The sequence below is a fragment of the Sus scrofa genome, chromosome 12 (assembly GCF_000003025.6).
Source record: "Sus scrofa isolate TJ Tabasco breed Duroc chromosome 12, Sscrofa11.1, whole genome shotgun sequence".
NCBI lineage: Eukaryota > Metazoa > Chordata > Mammalia > Artiodactyla > Suidae > Sus > Sus scrofa.
In genome coordinates, this window is record NC_010454.4 from 19,408,949 (window position 1) to 19,431,396 (window position 22,448).

The window sequence follows — 22,448 nt, forward strand, 5'->3', positions numbered from 1 at the left end:
ACTCCCCCTACACCCCAGCCCCCCACCCCACGGCCCAGTGAGATTAGGCCCCAGTCAGCCTGGGGTGACCTGCCTGATAACACACCTCCTGCCGGCTGCCTTCCCTTCGCTGCCCCACTTCCCCGGGCTCCTGCTGGCCTGGCTGTGAGCTCCTCTGATAACAGCTCGCCCTGATTCCTCCTCCATCTCAACCCCAGGCTGAGACGAGCCCTAGCATCTCAGGGTCTGGTCAGGGACTGGCAGCCAGGAAGTGAATCCTTTTTGACTCCCAGTGTGGAGGGCAGGTTAGTCCAGACCAGGGGAGGTCACGGCAGGGCCTGGCGTAGTCCTGTGGCCTGGAGGCAGGGGTGCCATCACTGACCAGGGTCTGCCAGGATGGGCCCCATCCACCGGAAGCGGTCCCAGGAAAGCCACCTCACCCTTTCCTTTCTGTTTCTATTAATTTTTTTTCTTTTTCATTTTTTCCTTTTTTAGGGCCGCACCTGCAGCATATGGAAATTCCTGGGCTAGGGGTCGCATCAGAGCTGCAGCCACTGGCCTACGCCAGAGCCACAGCAACGTGGGATCTGAGCCTCATCTGTGACCTACACCACAGCTCATGGCAACTCCAGATCCTTAACCCACTGAGCAAAGCCAGGGATCGAATCCGCATCCTCATGGATACTAGTCGGGTTCTTAACCCACTGAGCCACAATGGGAACGCCACCCTTTCCTATTTATTATTATTATTAGTCTTGTTAGGGCTGCACTGGCAGCATATGCAGGTTGCCAGGCTAGGGGTTGAATCAGAGCTACAACTGCCGGCCACGGCCACAGTCACAGCAACACCGGATCCTTAAGCCACTGAGCGAGGCCAGGGATTTCCGGGGATCGAACCCATGTCTTCATGGATACCAGTCAGGTTCATTACCACTGAGCCAGGACCTCTAAGCCATGATGGGAACCCCGGCCCTTTCCTTTCTCAGATAACCAGTATCTGTGAGCCAGAGAGCTGAGCTGTGTTCCCAGCTCCCACAGTCCCCTCTCTCCTGACCCCAAACCCCTCCATCTGAAATCACGCCTCGCCACCCCGGCTCTCACCCCATCTCCCTTTCCTAGTTCCTCCAACAAAGCAAACCCTCCTTAGAGACACATCGCCTCGAAATCTTGAAACCGCCACGCCAAGCCCCAGTGCCTGGGCCTCCTCAGCCACATGAATTCTAGTCCCCAGGGCCATTGAAGTCACCTCCCAGAGAAATCCCTATGATTTCATCTTCTATTTAATCTTTATTTCTCCTCATACTTTTTAGAACTTCAAATAATTTCTCATTTGTAGTAACTAGGAAGCCATAAATCGCCCCTTTATGTCTGAGGAAAATCAATTGTTATTTGACATTTTACCTTAATATTCCCGACTTCCTTCAACCGTAATAAAGCTTCCATCTGCCTTTTATTTTACAGGCAATTAGTAAGTCACCTTTTAAAAATTTCTCCACATTTTCTATCAAATGAATGCCAGGATCGAAAGGGGAGAGCTGTTTTATGGGATTGAACTCGGCGAGTAGAAGGGGCTGATCGGTAGCCTTCGAGGTACCAACACTCATTAATGGCTTTTATTGATTCGGGGGCTTTTTAACCCTTAGCAATAATACAGGTGTCACCTGCCTGCGGCACTTGGGGGATGGGGTGGGGAGAAGCCCACACTGTCCCGAGAAACCCTTTGAAATGTGATCACTCCTGGCCCAACTCCGCTCGCAGAGGTAAATCACAGCCCGGACACGCTCTCTTTCCTACAGAGAAAGTTTGGGGTTTTTTTTTTTTTTTTGCTCAAATTACCCAGGGGAATGTGACACGGCTGCCCTCCACCCACCCACCCCCTCCCCCACCCAGCCCCCAGGTGATCAAAGGGGAGAGGCCTGTTCTTGGGGTCTGAGGACCTGGGTGTGGTTCCCAGGTTTGCCTCTGTGAATCCTTGGGCAGGTCATTGAAAGAGCCTCTGAGACTCAGTTTCCCCAGCTGCCGAGTGGGGAGAAGACCCTCCTGCCGCCCCCCTCACAGGGCTGCACGCGGTCCACCCACCAGATCACACTGTGACAGACTCTTGGAAGATCATGGGAGATGGAAGAAACCAGGCAAGGAACTGGAGTTCCCGTCGTGGTGCAGCAGAAATGAATCTGACTAGTATCCATGAGGACACAGGTTCAATCCCTGGCCTCGCTCAGTGGGTTAAGGATCCGGCATTGCCGTGAACTGTGGTGTAGGTCAGAGACATGGCTCGGATCTGACATGGCTGTGGCTGTGGCACAGGCCACAATTGGACAGCTCCAATTTGACCCCTGGCCTGGGAACTTCCATATGCCACTGGCGCGGCCCTAGAAAGATAAAACAAAAACAAAAACAAAAAAACCAAGTGAGGAACTAAGCAGAGCTATGGCTACAGGTGGGACTCTGTCCACAAACTCCAGAATGATACCTTCCTCGCTTTTTTGGAATTCATCTTAATCTGTTCTGCACCTCAGTTCCAGGGCGCCTTTCCCCAGCAGGCTTTCCAGAACCCCCAGCAGCTGTCCCCCCCTCACTCACAGCAACCGTCAGACCCCAGAGCCCTGCAGGCCCTTCTTGGTCCAGACAACAGGGCTGGATGCTTCAGAGCGGTTAGCAAGAGACCAGAGTCCAGGAGCTGAAGACAGAGTCCAGGGGAGGGGAGGGGGGAAGGTGGCAAAAGCCTCGTCACAGATACGCGATGAAGCAACCAGAGGAACTGTTCTTGGTGGCAGGTGTCTGAGTATTCACCCTAAAAGCCTCTCCACGTTGCTAGATGCTTGAGACGTTCCATTAAAACGTTGCAGGGGGAGAAAGGCTCAGTCTGGGAAAAATGTCCCCAGGTGGAGGGCCTGCCTGTGATGGGAGAGGGAGGAGGAGGGGGGCAAGCGCCTTCTGCATCCAGAGGAACCTGCTGAGGGAACAGCTTCATTATTTGTGGTCTTAATGCAAAAAGAAAAGGCAGGGTCCCTTCTTCAAATATGACGAAGAATATCGAGATTGCAACAGCAGGGCATGAAACGGTAAGTGCGAGGTCGTTCTAAGGCAGGGGCCACCCAGGAAGCTCTGTCTACTTGGATGGAAGATCTGTTTTCTTTCTCTTAGGGCCACACATGAAGCTCCTGGGCTAGGGGCCGAATAGGAGCTGCAGCTGCAGACCTACACCACAGCCACAGCCACACGGGGTCAGGACACATTTGTGAACTTTTCTGTAGCTTGCAGCGATGCTGGATCTTTAACCCACTGAGTGAGGCCAGGGATGGAACCTGCATCCTCACAAATACAATGCCAGGTTCTTAACCTGCTGAGCCACAATGGGAACTCCTAAAAGATCTATTTTAACCAACTCCTTCCCATCCATCACTCCATGTCTTAAAAGAACAATATGCTGAACCTAACATCTGATGCAAGTGGACAAAGAGTGGATAGCTTGGAGCCTCTTCTAATAATAATAAGAGCTAACGCTTATGTAGGCCTTGCCATGTGCCAGGCACTGATTCAGCACTTGACATTGTATTAACTCATTTAATCCTCCCAACAACTAGATGGGATAGGACTATTATGCCTCCCATTTCACAGATGAGGAAACTGAGACACAGAGAGGATAAGTCTTGCCTAAGGTCTCAGAGTTGATAAGTGATGGAGGCAGTGCTTTTGATCACTCCTTTCTGCTGCCTCTCTGAAAAGATCGTCAGGAAAAGCCTGATAGTGACAGACCCCTGGCTGAATCTTCACTGTTCCCAGAGGGTCACCTTCTCAGCATCTCTAGCTCAGTGCATCTCAACTACAGTGTCACCACACACCGTCTTGAAATAAAATGACATAGGTATCATATTACTAATGTTAATACCAAAGTCTATAAATAATTGAACTTCCCATGTAAGGTCCTCGATGTAGATTCTTAGGGGAGCGGGGTGCCAGGGAATGTCATTACAAGGTGAGGCAGGGCAGGAAAAGCAAGAACCGCGGCTCTTGCCTCATTAACATAAGGTCAGAAGAGTGCTGAGAGGGAGCCTCTCAACACAGCTGCTCTAGGGATACCACTGACACCTGGTGGCCACCAATGGAATTGCAGGCCTAGTGTTGCGGAGCTGCCAGGAGGTTCTTCCATCTGCTGTAGCCAGGGAGAGGAGCTATATTCCCAACTCCCATAATCCCATTCCCCTTAATTCCGTATCCCTCAATTTGAAATTGTCCCCAACCATTAACTTCTCTAACCCCATCTCCCTTTCCTAGTTCGTTAAACACAAAGTAAATCTAACTGTTTCCTCTCTGCAGTCACTTTGCCTCTAATCTTAAAGCCATCATGCCAAAGGGTCCTAAGTGCAGTCGCAGAAGGAAGCAGGATATCAGCTGTGCGTGGGTGAGTCAGGAAGACCCCCCCTGGGGAGGAAGCCCCTTAAGGATGGGCAAGAATTAGCCAGGAAGACAACAGACGAGGGACACCCTAGGAAGTGGGGGGCAGAACTGAGTCAGGCTTTATAAGCAAGGAGTAAGAAGGTATGTTTTATACTAGGATGCACGCTATGATTTTTTTTTTCTTTCCTTTCAGGGCCGTACCTGCAGCATATGGAGGTTCCCAGGCTAGAGGTCAAATCGGAGCTGCAGCTGCCAACCTACGCCACAGCCACAGCAATGCCAGATCTGAGCCATGTCTGCAACCTATACCACAGCTCACAGCAAAGCCAGATTCTTTTTTTTTTTTTTTTTTTTTTTTGTCTTTTTGCTATCCCTTGGGCCGCTCCAGCAGCATATTGAGATTCCCAGGCTAGGGGTCCAATTGGAGCCATAGCCACAGCAACATGGGATCCGAGCCGCGTCTGCAACCTACACCACAGCTCACAGCAACGCTGGATCCTTAACCCACTGAGCAAGGTCAGGGACCGAACCCGCAACCTCATGGTTCCTAGTCGGATTCGTTAACCACTACGCCACGACGGGAACTCGCAAAGCCAGATTCTTAACCCACTGAGTGAGGCCACGGATTGAACCCGTATCCTCATGGATCCTAGTCGGGTTCGCTAACCGCTGAGCTGCAAAGGGAACTCCCATGATTATTATTTCATTTCACCCTCACAAACAACCTTGCCCGGGAGCTATTACTGCTCATCTTTTAATATGAAGAAATCAAGATTCAGGAAAATAAACTTACCTGCCCAAAGGGATCAGATAGATCAGTGGCAGGGCCAGCTGGTCTGATGTGAGCTGTGGAGGATCTGAGCTGGTACAGATCAGGAAGGGCTTGAGATCACCCAGGAAAAACAATAAACATGTGGGGTGGCTTTCACGAGCCCGGTCCTCAGAGGCACTGCCAGGACGACGAGGGTCCCAGGAAGACAGCTGGCACAGACTGGCCTGGGCTTCCACGCTGGACAGAGAAGGCTGCAGACATTGAGATTTACGATGGCCGTGACCTTCATGACTTTATGGTCAGGAGTTGAGCTATTTCATCTCATCACACAATTTTGCCTAGAAATAGCTGCAAACTTGCCTTCCAGGATGGCTTTCAGTCATGAGCGGGTGACCTGTGTATCTCTTAAATCATATTAATGCTCAGGGCAGTAGGCCTGTGCTTCCTTCCCCCAGCGGAATCTCTTGCCTTCCGCCTGCCATGTCCTTCGCTGAAGGAAAGTCCCTCCGGACCAGCCACACAGACGAATTTGTAGGGGGGGAGGAAGGCCACTCCGGTGTGGCCCATCCTGGGGCCCAACACACACACAGAGCAAACTGTCAAGGAGCAGCAAACTGGCCTGGGCTCCCCCCACTCTCTCTCTCAGGATTAACACAGGTACTTCCCTTCCAGCCCCTCTCCTCCCTTCCCCCGCCCCCACTCAACTCTCTCAGCCTCATCTCCCTAGCGGCTCCTCCCGAGGGACCTCCCTCAGGTGGGACCACTCGCTGAGCTGTGACATGAAGGCATGATCCCTTCCTACCAGGGGACTCAGTCCTTGAATAAGACCCTCCAAAAGACCGGGTGTAAAGGGTTTCCCTGTGTTCCCCCTGAATCCTCTTCCCAAGGACAAGCATGGGCACTCCTCCCCACACCTGCCTAGGTGTTCGGGGATGTGCCTTAGGGCTTGGATGAAGATTAAGCAAACGTCCATGCCGGGTGCAGACTGGGGGAATCCAATGGCAGGGCCCTGGGCACAGACCCTGGGGCCGTCTCAGCCATGGGCATTGGCTGGAGATGACGCTGGCAAAGTGTTCTCGCTGGTCCTTTTCATCACCCACTCACCACTCAGCGGCACTTCCCTTCTCAGGAGGGGCCTCGAAAACCGCTTCCTCAGATCCGCCCCTAAATTCAGGCTCCTCCACCACCACCTTGCTTACCCCTCCCCCATCCTCCCCTGGGGCCCCACCCTACACTCTCTTGCCCACCCCCACCCCCTCGGGAAAAAAGCTCCTTCACTTCTTTCTCGATTTATCTTGATGGCCCATTAAAAGCCAGAGCCAAAGCCAAATCATTAGTGATAGACAGTTGTCCTTCTCCAAAGGCAGGAAGGGCTGGTCTTCAAACCCTGGGGACCCTCAAAATAAGCGGTAAATTAAAGGAAGAAAAGAAAAACAGGCCAGCGTCCACAACCACACGGAGGATAGCTCTCCTGGGACCAGTGGCGCTCCCGGCTGTTTCTGGGGGTTTGCACGGACCTTGCACGACGGGGCTGTAGTTCCAGGATCGGGCAGCAGGGGGCAATCGGAGGCTGTGGGCGGCTGTGGGACCCGGCGTTGGTGGTCTGGCCAGGGCTTTCAGCACCCAGAGCTTGGACCAGTGGGACCCGCGGCTCTTCTCTCGAAGGCTCCCTGGAGCCAAAATCTGTGTGGAGGAGGTGGGGGGCCAAACACTGACAGGGCGTTTCTCCTGTATCGGGAAATTGGGAGGCCCGGGACAGACCCCCGCGCTCAGGACCGACTGCGGAAGTGGGGGGAAGGGGGCGGGGAGTAAAAAAATGGGCGGTGCCTTTATGGGCGGAGCCTGCCTCTTGGGCTCTGGTCCCGTCAGTGATGGAAAGGTTGATTTATTGGTGCCTCTGTTTCCCCGTCTGTGAAATTGCAGGGTTAGCGCGTCAGAGATCCCTGAACCCTTAAAGGCAGTGTGTGTGGAGGGGAAGGAGCCTGACCTGGGCTGATTCACAAAACCCATTGGGGGGGGAGGAGGAGGGAGATACATCCCCCTCTTAGAACCTGAGGTGCCGAAGCTGGCCGCCCTGCAGGCACTGGTGCTCTCTGTGATCGAAAACTAGAAAATGTTCCTGATAACCTATGTGGGAGAAGAAATACGCAGCCTCTTCGGTAAATAAGAATATCAGCTCACAGAGTCCCAGGGAGCTGGGGTTGGTGTTGGTGGTCAGCAGAGCCGGCCTTCCCTTCCAGCTGCCCCAACCCCTGCTGGTCTTTCATGCCGGCTTTCTGGCTTTCTCTTCTCTTCCTTACGGAGAAATTGTCACCAGTCTCCTTAGCCTGGACGTTTGGTGTCGTCGCCCCTCACTCCCCCCCCCCCCACGACCCCAAAGCCATCAAAACTAATTACCCGAAACAGGGCTTTGTTCTCAGTGGAATGAAATGAGGCTGGAGGGTGAGTCCCCACAGGTCCTGCTTCCTCGGGAGAAAAATCAGGGAGCTTGGGACATGGTGAGAGGGCTCCGCCTTGGCAGTGGCTTTCACCAGCTTCCCCCTGGTCGAGGAGGGATTTATGGTGCGAACTCTTCTCCAGGGCGGAGGCAGATGACCCAGACCTGGAAGAGGTCAACTGAATGGACAGCGGTGGGGCGCTGGAGGGACTTAGCTGTGGCCTGGGATCTGGGAACAGTCACCAAAGCACCCTCCTTGGGCAAGGAAAGAGGCACAAACGCCCCCCACCAGATCGGGGCGGGGGCGGGGGGGGGGGGCTGGGGAGGCGGGAGGCTCAGCGTGGCCGCTTGCCCAAGAGCCTCAGAGGCTCCCCCAGGGGAACTGCCTGTGAAGCTTGCTCACCCCAGGGAAGCAGCAGCAGCAGGACTATTATTATGACCTTTCACCTTGACCTTTCACCACAGCCTGACCCCTCTGAGGTGGGAGTGAGTGCGGGCCGGGCTCCCCATCAGAGGAGAGTGTTTAAACCGGGCCAATCAGAGCCCCGAAGACACTGCCCTGGGCTTGCAGCCTGGCCGGCAGGGTTTACAATTAGGAGGCTCCAAGACATGGTCCCAGAGCCGGTGAGGGGGTAACGTCAAGCCCCCAACCTTCTTTTCTGATTTCCAGGTGAAGAAAGGAAAGCAGATGTGTTAGCGCCCAGAGACAGTGGGCCCGTGCCCAGCCTCCAGTGGCGGCAGGTGGTGGTGGAGGAGGGTCGGCTCTGCCCTCGGGCCCCTCCTTCTGTCTGGGATTTGACTGTGCTGCCAGTTCAGTGACCTGTTCAATGACAATACTGAGGGCGGGCTGGACTGCTCTGTCCAAATACAGGTGTGCCCCGGCCCTGAATTTATGAGACTTCAGACCTGGGGGGCCTGGGGCAACAATTCAAGGAGGCTTCTGCCAGCCCGAGGAGCATTCCAGCGGCAAATCCGAGAGAGCGGTTGAACCCACACCTGCTCCCCCAGGGAGCATGAAAGGACCCTGAGGTCCTGCAGAGTCCCCTCCTCTGGCCACCCACCCCAGGGCACACCTCTCTCTGATTCCCTAACAGCCTCCTTCTCCCCCAACCCACTCTCCTCCCGGCTCCAGGCCCTGTGCCTGTGCAAACTCCTCCCCCCAAACACACACACACACACACACACACACACACACACACACACACACACACACACTTCAGCCCCTCTGTTGCCCTCTGACTCCTTACCCAGCACTCTCTAATCTGCATTCTATCAGAGACCCTTCTAACAATCTCTCTCCGTGCTTTCCACCAGAACCTTCCCTTCTGGTTGGTTCCCAAGGCCCTGACTTTTGCATGCCCATGGGCATTCTTGCTTTGTTCGTCCTGCCCCTCCTTTTTTTTTTTTTTTTTTTTTTGTCTTTTTGCTATTTCTTTGGGCTGCTCCCGCGGCATATGGAGGTTCCCAGGCTAGGGGTCGAATAGGAGCTGTAGCTGCCAGCCTACGCCAGAGCCACAGCAACGTGGGATCCAAGCCGCGTCTGCAACCTATACCACAGCTCACAGCAACGCCAGATCGTTAACCCACTGAGCAAGGCCAGGGACCGAACCCGCAACTTCATGGTTCCTAGTCGGATTCGTTAACCACTGCGCCACCACGGGAACTCCCGTCCTGCCCCTCCTGACACACCCCAGCCCGCACCACATCCTGGTCCTACCACCCCCCCACCCCTCCCACCCCCCACCCACCCTGGGCCTCCTGAGTCCTTCCCTCCTTCACAAGCCTGCACCTCCCCAGGCCAGCCCTGCCCGGGAGGCCTTTCCCCTCTGAACGGTGGCCCCAGCACGCTTTCCTTCACCCCACTGGCTCCTCTTCCTCAGAAGCCGGTTGCCCCCCCAGGACACCCCCCCCCCCGAGCTCCCAGGCCAGGAGCCTCTTCTCTGCTCCCCTAGGGAGGAGCTCAGTGCCTGAGGAGTGATTCTGACCTTTATAATCATCTCTGAACAGCCAGCAACTGCGGCGCATGGACGATGAGGTGGGTTCTGAGAAATTCCCACCCTTGCATTCTGGAGGGACAACCCTGCTTGGAAAATTTATTGCAGGAGAGGCAGGCCAGGCCGTGACCTGTGACCCCCCTCTCCCACAGCTTGGGGGAGTGACCCTGCCCAGGTCCCTTGGGGAATAGCAGTATGGGAGCCCTGAGAGCCTCCTCTGGGGAGAGGCACATGGTCGTGACCCTGGCGGTGGCAGCAGGAGGGAGACCCATCAGATGGCCTCCAGAGCAAAGACAGAGGCAGCCCCATGAGGGGCATGTGGTGATGCTAAGGCAGACTGTAGCTGCTGCCCCGTGACTGGACTTCCAGGCACAGCTAGAGTGACACCCTGCTGGGCCCTGTGTGGCTGGTGGGGACAGTGCTTGCAAAATGTGCGGAGTAACTCTTAGCATAACCCCATCTGTGCCTGCCAGCTGATGAAGTTTAGGGGAAACCTTAGTAACCAATAAGCATATTTGAAAAGGAGTAAAGGAGTTCCCGCTGTGGCTCAGTGGGTTAAGGATCTGGCATTGCCACAGTGCGGGTCACAGACGCACCTCGGATCTGAGTTGCTATGGATGTAGCTGTGGCTGTGGTGCAGGCCAGCAGCTGCAGCTCCATTAGACCCCTAGCCCGGGACTTCCATGTGCCGTAGATGTGGCCTATAAAAAGAAAATATTTTTTTAATTTTTAAAAATAAAAAAATTTAAAAACCTCTTCATAATTGTATACAATTAGTGGAGCACTTTTACCCATATTATCTAATCTAGATTTAGCTGTTATCCCCATTTACTAAACAAGAAAACTGACCTTGAATATTCTAAACCACAAGCCCAAGGTCAGGTGGCTTGTCTGACGCAGGCCAAGCACTTGAATGCAGGCCTGCCTGGCCCTAGCTCTGGTGGCCTGTCCACACTGTCCCCACTGCCCATGCTTGCCTTGACTTGTTGACCATCTGAACAACTGGTTGATTCGCTGTCTGACCCTTTTGGATTCCGAGTTGAATTGGGCCTTGAGAATTCTACACCCTGACACACAGAACTCAGGACATGTTGGCTCATGGAGTGTGCTCATCTTGCTATATGGAAATGCTCTCGGCCAGAGCATCAAAAGAGATTTTTCCAACACAGAGATCTGATCATGCCACTCCCCTCCTTACAGCCCCTCAGCTCCTATGGCCTGGGCCCTCTCCCCCACCCCCACCTGGCCCTTACACTTGAATCCTTTTCTCCACATTAAAGCTTCCTGCCTGTGGCAGGTGCTGTGCCAGGGGCTTTGTTGGGCCTGGGCAGGTGAAGAGGGATCTGCCTTCCAGCACTGGATCTCACCAGAAGGGGATATTGCAGGTCTGCAGTGGGGACATTTGTCCAGCCCACAGGCTTTCGTATATTTTCCATTTAAAATCCAGGTTCTGGGACCTACATGAGCCTGGGATGCTTTGGGGGAAGGGGTTCAGTAACCAGTAGGTAGCTCTCTTTGCCCTGTGTCGGCATGCAGCTGTGGGGCCAGAGGGGCCAGAGGGGCTTGCCACGCCATTCTTCCACCACCATTCTGGGGTCAGAAGCAGGTTGGCTCCCTCTGGAAAAGGTAGAAACTTAGTCCTAGGCTCATTATAGAATGTACTGCAGTTCTGATTCTAACCACAAGATGGCGTCCCAGGGCCCAAGACCCATTCCTGGCGCTAAAAATATTTAAATACTAAATCCCAACCAGCTTTTCTTAACTCTCCCTTTCCTTGTAGGTGGACGCTCCTCCTGAGAGGATAAGTAAGGTCCCTTTGACTAGGGTGTGAGATGCTCTGAAAGTCCAAGAACTGGGGCATGAATTATTTGTTTTCCGGAAGTGGGAGTTGGGATGTAGGTTAAGCTGCCAGAGGAGATGAATGCTGTTACGGTTGGAAAATGGAACCACACAAAACTAACCCAGAGGCCGAGGGCGTGCATCAGGGTGTGCATGCGTGTGTGCACACATGTGTGTGAGAGACCAGAGAACCCATGTACACTGGGGTTTCAGAGCTCCTCTCTGTGTCCAACTGTCTGAGAGTCTGGACAGATAAAACTGTTCCTCAGAGGATAAACACTCATATATGTGGAAGGAGACGGATGTGGGGCCACTTCCATCCTCCTGGGCCACCTTCTTTTTTTTCTTTTTAGGGTGCACCTGCTGCATATAGTAGTCCCCAGGCTAGAGGCTGAATCAGAGCTACAGCTGCCAGCCTACACCACAGCCACAGCAACCCCAGATCTGAGACATGCCTGCGATCTACACCAGAGCTCACGGCAATGCCAGGTCCTTAACCCACTGAGAGAAGCCAGGGATTGAACCGCGCACGCGTATCCTCATGGATACTAGTCAGGTTCTTAACCTGCTGAGCCACAACAGGGACTCTAGCGTGTCTAGTTGTGTGGGCGGGTAGGAGTACGTGGATCAAGCATTTGTGGCTGTGCTGTGTGTCTGCCCTGCTCTGATATTTCTGCCCAGATGTGTACCCCTAGTGGTTGCTCTGAGAGCATCTATCACAGACTACGCGGTGCACTGGGCCTCTCTGTATTTGACTTTGCGGGATGTAGGGCCCCATGTATGTCAGGACCCTCAGGGCCGAGGCAGGAGGTCCGCACATATGCCCGCACCGTGATATGTGTGACATACCCCTGGCGACCTGCCTCACCGGGGGCTCAGGCGAGGCCAGCTTGCTCTCTGTTTCCTGGCTGTTTTACCTCTCACGACAGTGTCCTCCAGGGCTGTCACTTGCCTCAGTAAACATTGCGCCTGCCTTTTCGCCGGCCAAGGATCCCTTAGGGGAGATGGTTTATTTCTTCAATTAAAATAAGAAGGGCCCTGGAGGCTGCACACTTGAAATTACCACATTTTAAAATGCTCTGACATTCATGAAATCTTAAATCTCATGGTAGTATCTCGGCTCCCCCCAGCCTGGCTTCCTCCCCACCCTGAACTAAGCGGTTCACCTCCTCCCCAAACTTGGCTGGGGAGACCTGAGTTTTTTCCTCTCTGTGTGTCTCTCTTGGTTCCTGTGATTCTGTTAATCTTTCAGTTCCCACCGGGCTTTTCTGCCTCAGTGTGGTATTCAGGAAAGTCCAGGAAGCAGAAAAACCAGATTCCAATACCCTGTCCCTGGCTGTGTGACCTTGGACAAGGCCCCCAACCTCTCTGAGCCTCAGACTCCTCCATAGGAAAAGGAAGCTGGTGCACCCTGTGATCGGAAATGCCTTCCTGCTCTGATGCTGTGAGTTCTGAGCCCCTTTAAGTAGAGCCTTGTACAGTGTGGACAGAAGGGGTCAGCATGGGAGTTCCCCTTGTGGCTCAGAGAGTTAAGAACCCGAGGATGCCTGGCCTTGTTCAGTGGGTTAAGGATCTAGCATTGCCGCAAGCTGCGGCGTAAGTCGTAGATGTGGCTTGGATCCCGCATGGCTGTGGCTGCGGTGTAGATCGGCAGCTGCAGCTCCGATTAGACCCCTAACCTGGGAACTTCCATATGCCACAAGTGTGGCCATAAGAAGAAAAAGGGGGGAAAAAAAAAAAGAAAGAAAGAAAAAGAAGAGGTCAGGCTTATCATTATTTTACGGTGAAGGGAGCCACAAGATCCCTCCTGGGACACTGCTCTTGCCACATCATCGCCTGGAAACTGGCAAAGGCAGAAGAGCACAGAAATCAGACACACGCTCACCACGGAGGGCTGCGATCTTCTCCTAGAACACCCCCGAAGAGCCAGGAGGAAATGGATGACAGCTTGTCTCCAAGCCCCGCACAGTAATTATTGGTGTTCGTAATGATGCCCCAAGGCATTACGTTCTCCTGAAATGCCTTCGGAATCATCAAAGAAAGATTAAACCATACCTCGTATAATCGCTCTTTGAATAGCTTCTTTTTTATTCTCTTGCTTGGAAAATTGATAACCTATGGATTTTCAATTAACTTTAAGTTACGAAGAACATTCAGTTTACCCAAGTATCCCATCCATTTTCTGTTCCCTGGTAGGAGGAGTTTATTATCCCTCTCAGGCTGCATCCCCCAAAGCTGACAGAGTTTGGGGGGTGGAAAACCACTGATCGGGCATCGGCGGCCCTCGCTCCAGCCCTTTCTAAGACTGTTGACCCTGCGAGTCAGCTAACCCCTCCCAGGCTTGGTTTCCCCACCTGTAAAACAAACAGACAAACAAACAAACACAAAAAACGGACTAAGACCCGCTCCATTCCCACAGGACCATTGCTGGAATCAAGTAGCTTATGGATGTGTTTGAAAATGTCGTGTCTGTGCATATAAGAGATACAGGGGAAGCACTTGAGAACTGCTGGAATGACACCTGGGGCTCAGCTGGCAAAACTGCTCGCTTGAACAAGGAGTATTGGGACCCATGTTTTACCAGCAGCAACCTGTGCAGCCCTGGGCATGTCACTAGGCCTCTCTGGGCTTCGGCAGACCTGGAGGAGACCAGGGACTACGAACTGGCAGTTCAAGATCCAAATCTTGCCATTAAAAGTCTTCTTTTTTTTTTTTTTTTTTTGTCTTTTTGTCTTTTCTAGGGCCGTACCCGTGGCATATGGAGGTTCCCAGGCTAGGGGTCTTATTGGAGCTGTAGCCACCGGCCTACGCCACAGCCACAGCAACGCTGGATCCTTAACCCACTGAGCGAGGCCAGGGATTGAACCTGAAACTGCATGCTTCCTAGTCAGATTCGTTAACCACTGAGCCACGACAGGAACTCCTAAAAGCTCTCTTTTAATGGAACAATGGTGTTTTAAATTCATTACCAACATTTAAAGACTGAGAGATCACACAGCTACCACATCCAAAAAAAACAAACAACCTCATTAAAAATGGGCAGAGGACCTGAATAGATTTTCCCAAGAAGACATCCGGATGGCCAACACGCACACACGAAAAAATGCTCAACATCATTCATCGTCAGGGAAATGCACATCAAGACCACAATGAGCTGCCCCCTCACACCGGTCAGAATGGCTCTCAACAAAAAGACAAACAATTAACGAGGGCCGGTGAGCATGTGGAGAAAAGGGAACCCCCTGCACTGTTGGTGGGATTGTACATTGGGGCAGCCGCTATGAAAAGCAGGATGGAGGTTCCTCAAAAAATTAAAAATAGAACTGCCGTATGATCTAGCAATTTCACTTCTGGGCATTTACCCAAAGAACATGAGAAAACGAATTCGAAAAGACACATGTGTCCCCCATTCACTGCAGCGTGATTTACAATAGCTAAGCAAGGGAAGCCGCCTAAGGGTCAGCGGATAGATGAATGGGTAGAGGTGCGAAATACATTATGTGGAATAGCACTCAGCCATAAAAAATGAAATTTTGCCATTTGTGACAACATAGATGGAGGTAGAGGGTATTAGCCTAAGTGAAATAAGTCAAGAAAAAGAGAAGACAAAATCCATATGATCTCACTTACATGTCGAATCTAAAAAACAAAAGTAAAACAGACTCATCCATACAGAGGACAAATGGGTGAGCGCCAGAAATAGATAGAGGGGATTAAGAGGTATAAACCTCCAGTTCTAGAAATCAGCCATGGGGATGTAACATACAGCCCAGGGAATGTCAAATAATATTGTAATAACTTCGTAATGGGCACAGATGGTGATCATTTCAGAAAGTAGGCAAATGTCACATTGCTATGTAGCCCACTGAAACTAACATCGTACATCAACTGTGTTTCAGTTAAAAAATAAATATAATTGATGAATAAAAATGGAAAGATCACCCATAAAAAATCTAGAATCGGAGTTCCCGTCGTGGTGCAGTGGTTAACGAATCCGACTAGGAACCATAAGGTTGCATGTTCGATCCCTGACATTGTTCAGTGGGTTCAGGATCCCACGTTGCCCTGAGCTGTGGTGCAGGTGGCAGTTGCGGCTCGGATCCTGCGCTGCTGTGGCTGTGGCTGTGGCGTAGGCCGGCAGCTGTAGCTCCCATTCGACCCCTAGCCTGGGAACCTCCATATGCCGTGGGTGCTGCCTAAAAAGTCAAAAAATAAAAAAAGAAAGAAAAATCTGGTAAAACTAGGCCCAAGTTCTTACCAGGTGACATTGGTCAGTGCCAAGCAGCTATTGGGACCCCTCAATCTGTCACTGTACCCCTGTGTCTCCCAGCTGGCTTCCCTCGCTTGTGTTTACTCGCCCAGCCCCTGTGGGTTCATGACGCATAGACGGAGGGATCGCTAAGGCTTTAGGCCTTGAGAGTCACACAGTTGTCCCCAGGGATGGTGCCCTTTGTCCCAAGGCGAGAGAGCGACGTGGGACCCGCCCGGGGCCTCCCTTCCCACCTGGACCTGGCCGGGGGAGGGCACATTCCTTCAGCCCCTTCCAAGCCCATGCGGAGCAAAGCGTGTGGGGGAGCCAACCCCCACCGCAGCGCTCACAGGCCTTGCAGAGCCAGGAACTCACAGCTGCGGTTCCCCGCGTGCTGATTTCTGTTTTAAAAAATACTGCTGGGTAAACAGTGAGGGAAACCCGAGCTCTTCCCACACCACATAAATCCCCGGTTCGCTGTCCTATCTGGTTAGCTGGTTTTCCCCCAAATAATGGCACTGCTGCCTTGCATCAAGGGCTAGAAACGGGTGCCCGGGGACGTGGGCCCGGGAGCCTCCTGGGCTGGCGCCCAGCCCAGGCCTCCCTCCTTCTCTCTTTCAGCACTTCCTGCCCAGGGGCGCTCACCTTTGTCCTCACCCCCTCCACCTTCGCACCCTTCCTCCTCCGGCCTCCCCGTGTCTGCTTTGTCTCACTCCACAGGCCTCCACGGGGGAGACCTTCCTGGGGGACTCTGGGCTCCTCTTGCAACCCAAAAGCCCACCACCCAAAGTGACACCTACCCCACCCCCACCTCCCCTTGGAATGCCCCCCTGAGAGTTTCCTTCCAGAGCCTTCTGTCCAAGTGCAAGCATCCTGGCTCAGAACGTAAGGTCAGAGTCCTCTCCTCGGTCAAGATGAGTTTTGCCTTTTAAGGTTTCCAGACTTAGAGGGCGGGAAAAAGGCACCCAGTTAAATCTGAATTTCGGATAAACAACAAATACCTTTGTAGCTGAAGTGCGTCCCCAGGATCGCATCAAACATACTTAACTGGGCTCGCTATGCTTTCTTCTGGCTGCCCGGACCTAGAATCTTCCCTTAAGATCACAACATGCCTCTAACTCCAGGCACAGAAGCCCTGGAAGGGGTGCATTTATTGAGCGCCTACTGACTATCTGCCCGTGGTCTTTACAGCAAGCTTGCACGTGTCGATAGAGGAAAAAAGCTTCCAAGAGCTCCAGGAGCCGGGGTTCAGATATGGGCCACTCTCTGCATTATTGCCTTTTCCAGTCACCTGCCCACATCTTGGGAGCAGACAAGTGATGGCTGCAATGAAGCTTTAAAAAAATATATACACAAGAGGAGTTCCCTTCGTGGCGCAGTGGTTAACGAATCCGACTAGGAACCATGAGGTTGCGGGTTCGGTCCCTGCCCTTGCTCAGTGGGTTAACGATCCAGCGTTGCCGTGAGCTGTGGTGTAGGTTGCAGACGCAGCTTGGATCCCGTGTTGCTGTGGCTCTGGCGTAGGCCGGCTCTGGCGTAGGCCAGCTCCGATTAGACCCCTAGCCTGGGAACCTCCATATACCGCGGGAGCGGCCCAAGAAATAGCAAAAAAGACCAAAAAAAAAAAAAAAATATATATATATATATATATATGCACACAAGAAAAAAATTTCCTTAGAGGACACTCTCTCTATCATTAACGCAGTGTTTTCTGGGATCTAGGGAAAGACTCTGTCATCGGGTCCCTGGGGTGCGAGCTTCCTGGGAGCATCCGTGACAGTCGTGAGGACTCTATTCCATGGTTTACTCAATTCTGGCCTGTCCGTCCCACTGTGGGAGCCTCACAAAACTCCTAGAGGTCACTAGTGACCAGGACCACAACCTTCCAGTACACAGTGATTTCCACTTTTTTTTTTTTTTTCTGCTTTTTAAGGCCACACTTGCAGTGTATGGAGGTTTCTGGGCTGGGGTCAATTCAGAGCCATAGACGATGGGCTACGTCACGGCCACAGCAACTCGGGATCCGAACCACATCGGCCACCTATACCACAGCTTACGGCACTGCTGCATCCTTAACCCACTGATCAGGGCCAGGGATCGAACCTGCGTCCTCATGGATGCCAGTCAGTTTTCATTAACCATTGGGCCACAGCAGGAATGCCAATTTCCACCATACTTAAATGTGTCTGTCTCCCGTCCCACCCCTCCCGGTCTTGCTGGGGAACAGGTGCCTTATCCGATTCATGCGTTCTAACTACATGAATGGATGCTAATGGCTTCCTCTTGTCCCTCTCAGGTGGCTTCTAGAGTTGTCCTCGAGGCAAAAACCTCTCGTATTTTCATCACCATCATCCAGACATTCCCTCTAAACCCTACACGCCGGGCTCTGGCAGGAGATTTCCTGTATCACCTCCCTCACCTCCCAGCAACCCAATGGGGAACAAAGACAAAGTTTATCCCCCCTTGGCAGATGAAGAAACTGAGGCTCAAGGGATAAAGTGAGTGGTCCCAAGCCATTCAGTTTATGAGTGGCAGAGCTAGTATTTGAACCTGGGCTCTTCCAATTCCCAAGGTCATGATCACGACCCTCTGTTGTGTTACCATAGGAGATGATAACGGGGGGCTCGGCTAGGGTGGGCTGTCTTCACCCTCCATGGGGCGGTGAACTGCCCCCCAGTCTAACAGAGTAAGTAATTCTCCACATGCATCACTGTTTATGGTCAGCTGGCTCTTTTCACAGCCATTTATCCTCATAACAGCCCCACGAGCCTGATACTGTCATTCCACTTTGCCAACAAGAGAATCAAGGCTCAGAGAAGGGGTGTGACTTGCCCGAGGTCACACAGCACCAGAAAGGCAAGGCCATACCTTGACCCCTGGTCTCTGCCTCCAGGCCCCAGGTTGTCCCCTGACACCCCTGCCTGTCCAGGCACAGGTGGGGGGGGGGTGTCAAGCTCGGAAGGAGGTCTCTGGCGCCAAGGACACGCCTGCTCGTTGCACACAATGGGGGAAATTCCGAAAGTTCCTTGGGGTGGCTCAGGTGTGGCCAAGCAGCCCATCCTCTGCGGGGCCCCTCAGGGACCCTCCTGCCGACGCAGGCTTTTCCTCTTCCTCTCCCGCCCCCCCCAACAACAACCAGAAACGGGGTCCCCTCCCTTCCTGAAAACGCTGCTCCCCTTGGCCTCGCAGGGCTTTTTTCCACAAACAGCCACGTCCATCCATCTCTGTCTCACGGGCCTCAGGGCCTTGGCGGGGACACGCTGACTTTGAGGAGGTTAAAGGTGCTGGTGCCCGGCCTTCATCTAACAAATGGGTCACCGTGAGGGGGGGGCCATTGTTGTTCTTTCCCGGCCTCAGAAGAGGGGCCTGTCAGGAAGATGTAGAGGCCGGCGGGGGCCCCCGGCCGTGCCCCGCAGGGAGGCTGACAGACGCCAGCAGCTGTGTGGGCGCCGGGGTGCCAGGGCCCTGCCTTCCCAGCACAGAGGGGCCCCCTGCGCCCCTCCTGACCTCTCAGCCCCCACCTCCACGACCCAGGGCCCACCCTTCCTGGGGCAAAGGGCCAGGCGCTGGGCCTCCCTAGGATGGGGTCCCTGGCCAGATGCAGAGGCCAGAGCAGGAATCCGGTTACAGCCTGCGGGCCAGGCCCCGGGAAGCTCTCCCCCCTCCCAGCCTCCTATGGATTCCTTCCAGAGCCCCCACAGCCGGGAGCCCCTCAAGGGACCTCCCAAGGCTGTTTCTGTAGAATTTCTCCCGTAACCCCCAGCCCTACAGCCTCCCTTTGGAACCATGGAAGTTAAGGGGAACCAGACCTGCTAGAGAGGAGCCGAGGTTACCCATTACCCACTCCGCACTTCACAGCAATGACTTCATTTATTTGATTGATTGATCGATTGCTTGCTTTTTAGGGCCGAACCCGCAGCACATGGATGTTCCCAGGCTAGGGGTCCAATCGGAGCTGCAGCTGCCAGCTTACGCCGTAACAACAGCAATTCGGGCTCTGAGCCAGGTCTGTGACCTACACCCCAGCTCAATGCAACGCCAGATCCTTAACCCACTGAGTGAGGCCAGGGATCGAACCCGCATCTTCATGGATACTAGTCAGGTTCGTTACTGCTGAACCATGACAGGAATTCCGCAGAACAATTTCACGTAAAATTCCTCGGGTGTTCCCATTGTGGCCCAGCAGGTTAAGGACCTGACATCGGCTCTGTGAGGGTGCGGGTTCAATCCCTGGCCTCCACTTACTTAGTGGCTTAAGGATCCATTGTTGCCAAAAGCTTTAGCATAGGCTGCAGGTGTGGCTTGGATCCGGCATTGCTGCGGCAGTGGTGTAGCTCTGATTCAACCCCTGGCCTGGGAACTTCCATATGTCACAGGTGCAGATGTAAAAAGAAAAAAAAATTCTCCAGTGTCTGTGGCAGCAGGCATTCCAATGCCGTGGGGCCAGGCTGCCTGGGTTTGAATCCTGGAGCCTCCTCCACTTCCCAGCTGTGTGACCTTGTGCAGGTTACACCATCTCTCTGGGCTTCTGAATCCTCTTCTGAAAGATGCTGAAGGTGAGAAATGCCTCAGAAGGCTTTTGTGGCATCTATTGAAGGACACGTGTGAGGCAGTAGGGTCAGTGGATGAATGGCAGCTATAACTTCCCTGCCAGGGGAGCAAACGGAGGCTCAGAGAGGTGAGGGGACTTGCCCAGGGAAGTGGCAGACCCTGGAATTGAACTCAGACCCGTCTAAACCCCAAAGTCCGTGCTCCTTCTTCTGCATCAAACTGCTCCAGACTGGACAGCCACACCCCTGGGGACAATTCCCGGTTCTGCCATTTTTTATCAGTTTGATTCTGAGCAGCTCACCTCATCTATCTGAGCCTCAGTTTCTTCATTTATAAAATGTAGAGCCTAATTCTTTTTTTTTTTTTTTTGTCTTTTGCCTTTTCTAGGGCCACACCCGTGTCATATAGAGGTTCCCAGGTCAAGGGTCCAATCAGAGCTGTAGCCACTGGCCTACATCAGAGCCACAGCAATGCAGGATCCGAGCCACGTCTGAAACCTACACCACAGCTCACGGCAACGCCAAATCCTTAACCCACTGAGCAAGGCCAGGGATCAAACCGGCAACCTCATGGTTCCCAGTTGGATTCGTTAACCACTGAGCCACAACGGGAACTCCCAAGCCTAATTCTTACTTTCCCGAAAATAGGAGAGTTGCGAAGGTCAGAGGAGAAATTGTGCGACAGGTAAATCCTGGACGAAGCGGGGAGGTGAGTCTGGTTTGTGGCTATGACCACATCTCCTCTACTAGCTGGCAACACCCTGGCTGCCTGTTCTGGAAGACAGGATGCCGAGGTCATGAAGAGCGTTCGTGCAGCCTCCAGGCTGCAGTGCTGAGACCCATGACTCCTCCTTGGGGAACCCTGTGGATCTCTGGAACCAGCCAAGAGGGATAGCACTCTTCTGGTCCATGCCCATTTCGGCCCCAGTCCTGCAGCTCTGGGCTGTGGAATAGTCAGTAAGAGAAGAGCTCTGACCCCATGTGCTTGGAATGTCATCCTCCAAGAATTTTTTTTTTTTTTTGTCTTTTTCTAGGGCTACGCCCATGTCGTATGTGGGTTCCCAGGCTAGGGGTCGAATCGGAGCTGTAGCTGCCGGCCTACGCCAGAGCCACAGCAACGCTAGATCCAAGCTGCATCTTCAACCTACACCGCAGTTCACGGCAACGCCAGATCCTTGACCCACTGAGCGAGGCCAGGGATTGAACCCTCAACCTCATGGCTCATAGTTGAAATCATTAACCACTGAGCCACGATGGGAACTCCCCCTCCAGGAAATTATATTAACCCTCCAGAGAGACCAGCAGGGCCTGGGGATTGAGTGGACTAATTGGACGGTTGAAATGGCCTTGGGGCCTCCAGGGACGGGCACCAGCCTGGAAGACCATGCAACTGTGTGCCGAAGAGAACTCCTTTGGGAATGAGAATCGCCCTGATTGCTATTTCCATGCCCAGGTTCCATGGAAACCCTGGCCTCTGGGGGTTAGGGGAAGCAGGTGGGTGAAGGTTAGGAGGCCAGAGAGCAGGTGGGGGAGGCCTGGAGGAACTTCAAGGAACTTATCTGACAGTCTTTCCCTTGCCATGGAGAAAAATGACTTGAAACCCCTCTAGAGATGAGTGTGGCGAATTGGCATGTAAGTTGGGGGTTAAAGAGCGGAAGGAAGAATCTGATTGTTTTTTTAAGTTACTGGGAAAGTGAGAATGTCACTTTGGGCCGAGAGAAACCCTTTTTTTTTTTTTTCTTCTAGAGTGTGTCTTTCTACTATAGACGGTAGTGGGCCGCTGAGACTTGCAAAAAAAGCTTTCTTTTAATCCACCTTCCTTTTGCCAAGCAGCAGTAGAAGGGCCTTTAAATCAAATGCAATCAGCAAACTTGTCTCTTGCACTTATTCCCAGCTTCACTCCCTGGAATTTGGCACTTGATGGATGCTGGATCTGACTTAAGGCTTTTTCCAAATCCGAGACTTGGGGAATTTTGTTAACAGTGCAATAAAATAACTTCATAGTGTTATAGGAGGCACATTAAAGAAATTGTGTGTGTGCTGCTCTCTCTCCTTAAAAAAAAAAAAAAAAATACAGACAATGTTTCTTTAAAAGACTCCATCTGCAAATCCCATTAGATGTGCATATAAGGTTTCTGATGATTAATAGTTGCCTGCTCGGGTTTTGGTTGGAGGGGATGGTGTGTGTGCTGGTTAACCCCTCCCTCTCCTCTCTCACATTTCACTT

General features: G+C 52.8%; 1 long non-coding RNA gene across 1 annotated transcript in view; it reads right to left on the bottom strand.

Annotated features, from left to right (window-relative positions):
• The window catches only part of LOC106505423, a 32,825-nt gene extending 26,494 nt beyond the window's left edge, over window positions 1–6,331 (bottom strand). Inside the window, exon 1 of the long non-coding RNA XR_001299854.2 lies at window positions 5,174–6,331. This is a non-coding gene — a long non-coding RNA (uncharacterized LOC106505423). The remainder of the gene's footprint in view (window positions 1–5,173) is intronic.